This window comes from Pelmatolapia mariae, linkage group LG20 (genome assembly GCF_036321145.2).
Source record: "Pelmatolapia mariae isolate MD_Pm_ZW linkage group LG20, Pm_UMD_F_2, whole genome shotgun sequence".
Taxonomy (NCBI): domain Eukaryota; kingdom Metazoa; phylum Chordata; class Actinopteri; order Cichliformes; family Cichlidae; genus Pelmatolapia; species Pelmatolapia mariae.
Window position 1 is genome coordinate 20,683,649 of NC_086244.1, and position 6,888 is coordinate 20,690,536.

The window sequence follows — 6,888 nt, forward strand, 5'->3', positions numbered from 1 at the left end:
GCTCAATGCTGCCACTTAGTGGATGAGTAAGTGAACTGCTAAAGTTGCTTTGAAGCCTGAAGAGTGGTATTAGACGGGAATTGTCAGACAAATTAAAGTATTAACTTCAGTTTGTTAGTTTGTCGTGTTTGGATATTTATTCACCTTTCTTTGTGTATATTGGATGCAGTTGTTTAGAAGTGTAATTAAAACCTCCATGATCCCACTGATGAGTGTTTCCACTTTGTCTTCATTAGCATTGCTGATATTCCCAAGATGTTTGTGTGTACTTCCAAAGTGAAACCACACTGTTGTACAGTAGATTTTTTTTTTCTCCCCCTCCTCCAGCAAGGCTTTGCGGACGTCATAGCCACTGACGTCTTTGGCTTCTGATGCAAAAACCACAAGTGTGCTCAAAACAATTTGGTGGTTTGTAATTGCAGCACAGTATCTGAGGATGTTCATTCACAAAGGCACAGCAAATCAAGTCATGCTGCTGCCCTATAATCTGCTTTCCAGCTGTTGTAGATGGTGTGCATTAAAATTCAAATCCACTCATGTCATGAGCTTCACCAGAGAAAGAAGATTTTTTTTGTGAAGGATATGATTTCTTGCTGAGAGGTAGTAACGGGTAGTTAGCTCTGTAAGTGGTCAATAACATTGTTATTTTTGTAACTTTCCCTCTACACCAATACAGTGACTTTTAACCATCAAGATGTGATTAAAGTGCAGACTTTAATTCATGATGTTCAAAAAAGGCAATGCATTAGCTGTTTGTGGATTACAGCCATCTTTTATACATAGTCCCCTGTTTTCAGGGTAATTAGAAAATTAACTGGTAAGCAGTTTCACAGCCAGGCAAGGCCTGTTTGTTTTCATTATCCACTGGCAAATTAAGCAAATAAAAGGTCTGGATTTTTTTCTAAGGGTTGAACTCTCATTTGGTAGCTGTTCACTAGAACTTAGATCAACATGTCTTTGAACCTTACTATGTGAAGGAGGCAATCATGAAACTGAAAAAGCACAAAGTTAAATACAAGTAAAATGCAGGACTGGCCAACCTGATGCATTAAAAATGAATGGACTGGCGAACTCCACAACACCAAAAAAGTGCCACAGAAAACAACTGAAGTGGATGACCCTGAATCATTTGCTTGGTTAAGAAAAACAACGTCACAGCATTTTGCCAAGTGACGCCAATGAGGATGTAGCCGAGCCATTGTTGATGTCTACGAGAGAGGCCTTCATGAATGTAAATAAAAATGGTTTACAACAAGGTGCAAAACTACTGGCTGCACTCAAAAACAAGGCCAGAATAGATTTTACCAGAAAAAAAGAAACTAAAAGAAACTGCAGTTCGGAAAAAAAAAAAAAGAATAGATTAGAAGAGATCTGAAGCATACCATATCATACGTTTGCTGTGGTGGACAGTTTTATGGCATGGCTGGTGATAGAATTGGGCCTACAGTGTTTATTGATGATGTGACCGCTGATAGAAGGAGCGGCATGAATTCTCAATTGTTCACGGCTTTACTCTGTTCAGATTCAGCCAAATGCTGCAAAGCTGATCACACAGACCTTCACAGTGCGAACAGATAATGATCCAAAGCATACTACAAAAGAAACCCAAAAGCTACCAAAGAAGTGTGATATTCTTAAATGACCAAGTCAGTCACTTCATCTCAACCTAACAGAGGATGCATTTCAGTTATTGAAGACACAAAGTGAACACAGCAAGACTGCGAAACAAGCAGCAGTAAAGACCTGGCAGAGTATCTCAAGTAGAGAAACACGGCATTTGGGTGACGTCTGTGCCTAACAGTAACTTTGTGTACATTTAGATAGATTGATACATAGAAGTGCATCATATTTGCATAAACTCAAAATTATTAGGGTTATGACAAAATAAAATAAAATATAAAAAAGATAAATGTGAGAATTCAAGGACGACATTAGTTCAAGGCACACAAAAAGTATTCATCCCCAAAATCTAGTAAAAGTGCGTTTGGTTTAACCGACGTAAATTGAAGCCAAAGGCAATAGCCCCACCTGCTGGCAGTACGAATCACTACACCCTTATGAGACGCGTGTTCGTCGCCGCCATATTGCAGCGGTGTTTCTGAGCAGCTCAAACGGAATGACCAGAGACGGTAACATTTATTATATAGGTGCTTATCTTACAATATTTAACCGTCTCAGTGTTTTAATTTCGACAATTAGAAATAATATTTCTAGTCTGCACAGTGTTGCAGGTTTCATGAAGTGGCAAACATTATTTTCCGTTATGGTAATACATACTGTACAAAATCTGGAATATTTGTTTATATTTACATGCGGAGCTGCTGATGCAATTCTGCTGACGTATGTGTGTGATTTTTTTTTTTATAACTGCTGATCTACTTTCAGTGCAAACAAGGAGGCGATTTTGCTTGAAATTTGGAACCGCGAGACTTCCTAAAGCTTTATGTGGTTTTTGGTGTTCGTTACAGTCATGTGTGTATGTATTCAGCTCTCTATTTCCACAAATTTTAAACAAAATACTATACTGCTTTACTAAAACAAGTATAGTCTTATGTTAGACCAATAGAAAAAAAAGCAATTAACAAAAAATAAAGATACGCACATATTTTGTAATGAACATATTTTTAATTTGACAAAGTATCATTCATAGTGGCTACAAAGTGTTCTGTTAAACGAACCAAACAGATGAAAATATTATGAGTGCTTTAATAACACATGGAATCCTGTCTTTGCAGGCGCAGACCTCTAGAGACGAGACTTTCCCGCACCAATATGGCTGCGTCTATGTATATGCACTGTCGTTAAGAAATGTAAATAGCAAAATATATGAAACTCTTCTGAATATATTACATTGTTGCCTTATTTTTCGTAATTATTTTCCACGTTTTTTGTGGTGTGCTATTATTTGTTCTTTAAAAAAAAACGTCAGCGAACGTAACGTCCTCTGATTGGGCTGCAGGACCATCTTCCACTCGCTGAGTGACTGTTAGAGGGCGTGCTTTTGCTTTTGCTTTTGCCACACACACACTGTAGCTACCTAACCTGTAATGTCAGCGGCTGGATTTTGGTAGAACACCATTTTAATTCAACAGGATAAACCAGATTTTTGTAAGATCAAAGTAACTGAAAGGTGGGATAACTGGAGTTTTTATCAGTAGCTACTTTCAGCTTCAGTCAAATTTAGCATTTGCCTAAAGCCTAGAGCCTTTTATGGCTCGTGGGAAACTCAGACTGTTGCAGATATGTATCTGCATTCATCTGAACAGCTGCTTTCTTCTCTGCTTTAGATAAGACCAAACTGTTGCATTAGTGAAAGTGGTTCTTGAGGGGCCTTCCTTTTTCCATTTATCAAGGACAGCTGACCGCAGAATGAAATCAGGCTCTTGGGCTTTTCACATAACATGCTCTCTGGTCTCAGAGAGGTGCCCTTACGTACTTGTTTTTGTTAAGTCAGTGGTTAAGTGGTGTGATACACAATGTGTGTTTACTTATTATCTGATTGTACTGGTCTGAGTAGCCAAGAGCAGGCTGTACTCCTATAGCTAATCTTTACTTTATGGAATGTGTGTGTATATATATATATGTATATATATATATATCTCATGGTTACCCTCCTGCATTTCCCCAAGGGTTTTAATTTTTTTTTTTCGCCTCTTCTTTTAGACTCCCTCATATGGATGCAGTAATCCGCTGATAGCCCTTTCTTAAATTTTGGGCCCAATGTTTTCTTCCACTTGTGTGGGAGGTCATCACTCGTGAGTTATGCACAAAAGTGCCCAGTGATGACTGGCATGGCCTCCAGTCCTCTGTCCAGAGCCTTGCCTTCTTCAACTTCCGTGTGTGTTTAGCGATCTGATTGTAATAAAAATTTTGACTCCAGATCCGAAATGTAAATTGAAGTTGCCCACAGGACACTTTACTCCCCCAGCTGTTCAGGCTGTGGGCTCTAAATGCCCTTTTCTGACTGCAGAGTTGGTGCGGAAAAACAATAGGTGAAAGGTCATTGTTTTGAGTATGCACAGTTTAGTGACAGTTCAAACCTGAGGAATGTTATGCATTTGAAGACTGCTGAATGGGCCATACTTGAATAAGAAAAACGAACATGAAGTTATCAGTTGTAGATCTTATCGGGGCACACGAGGCCAATGCAGTGGAGCCAGAAAAACCCTTATCTTCCAGTGTCACACCTGACACTACCTGGATGTAAGCTGATTCTTCTATTACGCAATTATTTTCAAAGGGAATAAAACTGATTTGAAGTTTAAAACCCTTCTTCCACAATTTGTTTTCAGCTGTTGCGTTCCCGTATGACAAGTTTTTTAAAAATAAGATATAAAGCAAAAAAAAAAAAACAGACCACACATATAGAGTTTTTAAGAAGGTGAACCGATCTGCCTCCTCGTTTCCTATAGCAGAAAACTACTCAACATTTTTTCACACAAAGAGAGATGTTCCTGTGTGGTGCAGCAACAACTAGTCATCAAGGCTATCATGTGAGTATTCACGCTGATCATCTGTAGCTCTTGTTACCTTTGTTTAGACCAAATATGATGGAAAAAACTAATTCAGGGTTCAGGACAGTAAACTCTCTCTGTTTCTGTTCTGGAGATATGCTGTACAAAAGCATGGTGCTAGTGCAGGGGGAGCACCAAACATTTCAATAACAAGCAACTTCCATGTGGATCTTCATTATGAACTCCCTGACCTGCCTGGGAAGGATGCAGCACAGCTGTTCACTCTCTGCTTTGTAGCCAATGACTCTACATAGTTTACCCTGTCAAAGATGCTACCAGCTACTTCAATTTTGGCTGAAACTAATGTAATAAGTGACCTAAAGTTGAATGTCTTTGAATTGTTACACATTTTCTTATTTTGATTGAAATGTATTGGAGAGATTTTCTTCTTTCTTTTGTTTATTCTGCAAGGTTGTGAAATTTACTCGGAAGCCGGAAACCATGCGTCAGTGATTCAGGGTTTAAGAAACAGCGGGGCTAAAAAGTTTATATCGTCACAATGACGCCAACCGCCTACAAGAGCTACTTGAGAAATCGGACCCCTCCACTTCAAAAATCGTTGCCTTTGAGGCTGTCCGTTCAATGGATGGTAAGTACGTGGTCCTCCTTTTAGTGTGAAAGTCTTTAATTGGGCTTTTAAAATGTTCAGCTATTCTTTTTAATTAGAATGTACAGGATTTCTAGAATTTTCTATTGCTCTCTGTGTAAGTGGATTCAATGAAATCACACATCTAATACACGTCAGGGTCAGCAATGAATAAATAAATGCAAACTGTTGATTTGTATGAATAAAAATATTTTAATTTTCAATGCCGCGCTCTCTGCAGGAGCAGTGTGCCTGCTTGAAGGGATGTGCAATGTTGCCCACAAGTTTGGTGCTATTACATTTGTGGATGAATTGCATGCTAGAGGATTATAAAGCCTCAGAGGAGGAGGGATTGAAGACAGAGAAATGGATATCATCTCTGGTACACTTTGTAAGTGGACGCCTCATCAGTGAGAGCAAACATTTTCTGACAACTGGTTTTAGGTTTTATAGAGGATTTAATTTCCAGCTATGGCAATCAGCTGTTTTGGTGGCTATATTGCGAGCACCAGCCCCTGGTGGACACGGTGCCCTGTTGTGCTGCAGGTTTCTTCTCTACCACGTCTCTGCCCCCCATGCTGTTGGCGGGGGAATACATTAAGATCCTGAAAAGTGAAGAAGGCCAGGTGCTCAGAAGGAAACATCAGATGACTGTCAAGCTGCTTCGACAGATGCTGATGGATTCTGGCTTTCCTGTGGTTCACTGCCCAAACCACATTATTCCTGTCCAAGTAAGAAAATTCATGCACATTATGCTGTTGCACGAATTGCCCATGGAATCTTTAGCTGACAGGACAGTTGGTTCTGAAACAGACATTTGATGCCTGGATATTTTTTTTAACCGTATCTCACTAAACACTTAGTTAGGCCCACTTTGCTAGTAACAAGTTGGACTCGCTTTTGATTTTTTTTTTATACTTATATAATTATATTTCATATTTGCATTTACAAGTAGTTCAAAAGGTGTACCTAATAAACTGGCCATGAGAGATTCTGTAAATCTCTCTTATAGAATAAGTTCCGTCTTACACTCAAAATTCAATTTGAGACTAAGACTGTGGGAAATGCAGAGAAGAACACTGTGGTCTGTGACACTATGACGTCTTGTGACAACATCAACGTTCAGGCGATTGACTACCCCGCCGTGGGTAAAGGAGAGGAGCTGCTGCGGATTGCCCCCACAACAGACCACACTCCCCAGATGATGGACTACTTTTTTAGTGTGTCAGTTTAAGAATTCAGTTGCCAATCCTGTTTTTGTTGAGTTCTCCTTACCATATTGAAGTGTAAAATGCTAAAAAGTTGACTTTTATGCTCAATAATCTGCCTGGCCATTAAGTAACAAAGATGATGAAAGGTATTACTTTATAGCTTCATCAGATAGTGAACCAACTAATGGTTTAAAAACCTCGCTTATGATAGGATTATTTGGTCAGTATTTAAGCTGTTAAGGTTATCTAACATCTGTAATTCTCAGCAGAGTCGTCACTGAATCTGTTGTGTTGCTTTGTCTTCACAGATCGGCTTGTGAAACATGAAAGGAAGTGGGTTTGGACCTGAGGTCGCCCTCCTTAGCAGAGTGCAACTTCTGCCAGCAACTTCTTCACTTTGAAAGATGAGTGTGAGAGAGAAGGCCTCAGTCCCATGATATCATCAGTTGCCTGATATCACCAAAAGCACTGAATTCTCATGATATTTAAGCTGTTTTTTTTAATTATTATTTTAAATAAACATGCAGTCTGTGTGTGGTTAAAGCATCAATGAACTCTTTTACATTTTTTAAAAATT

At 39.1% G+C, this 6,888-nt stretch overlaps 1 long non-coding RNA gene across 2 annotated transcripts; it reads left to right on the top strand.

Moving 5' to 3' along the window:
• The first annotated feature begins 4,352 nt into the window (after positions 1–4,352).
• On the top strand, positions 4,353–6,888 carry LOC134618818 (uncharacterized). Of its 2 annotated transcripts, XR_010091933.1 has the most exons (5): positions 4,353–4,493; positions 4,926–5,103; positions 5,342–5,491; positions 5,647–5,831; positions 6,620–6,888. It is a non-coding gene; the product is annotated as an uncharacterized LOC134618818 (long non-coding RNA). The 2 variants fall into 2 exon arrangements; XR_010091932.1 differs by having other exon boundaries at positions 4,353–5,103.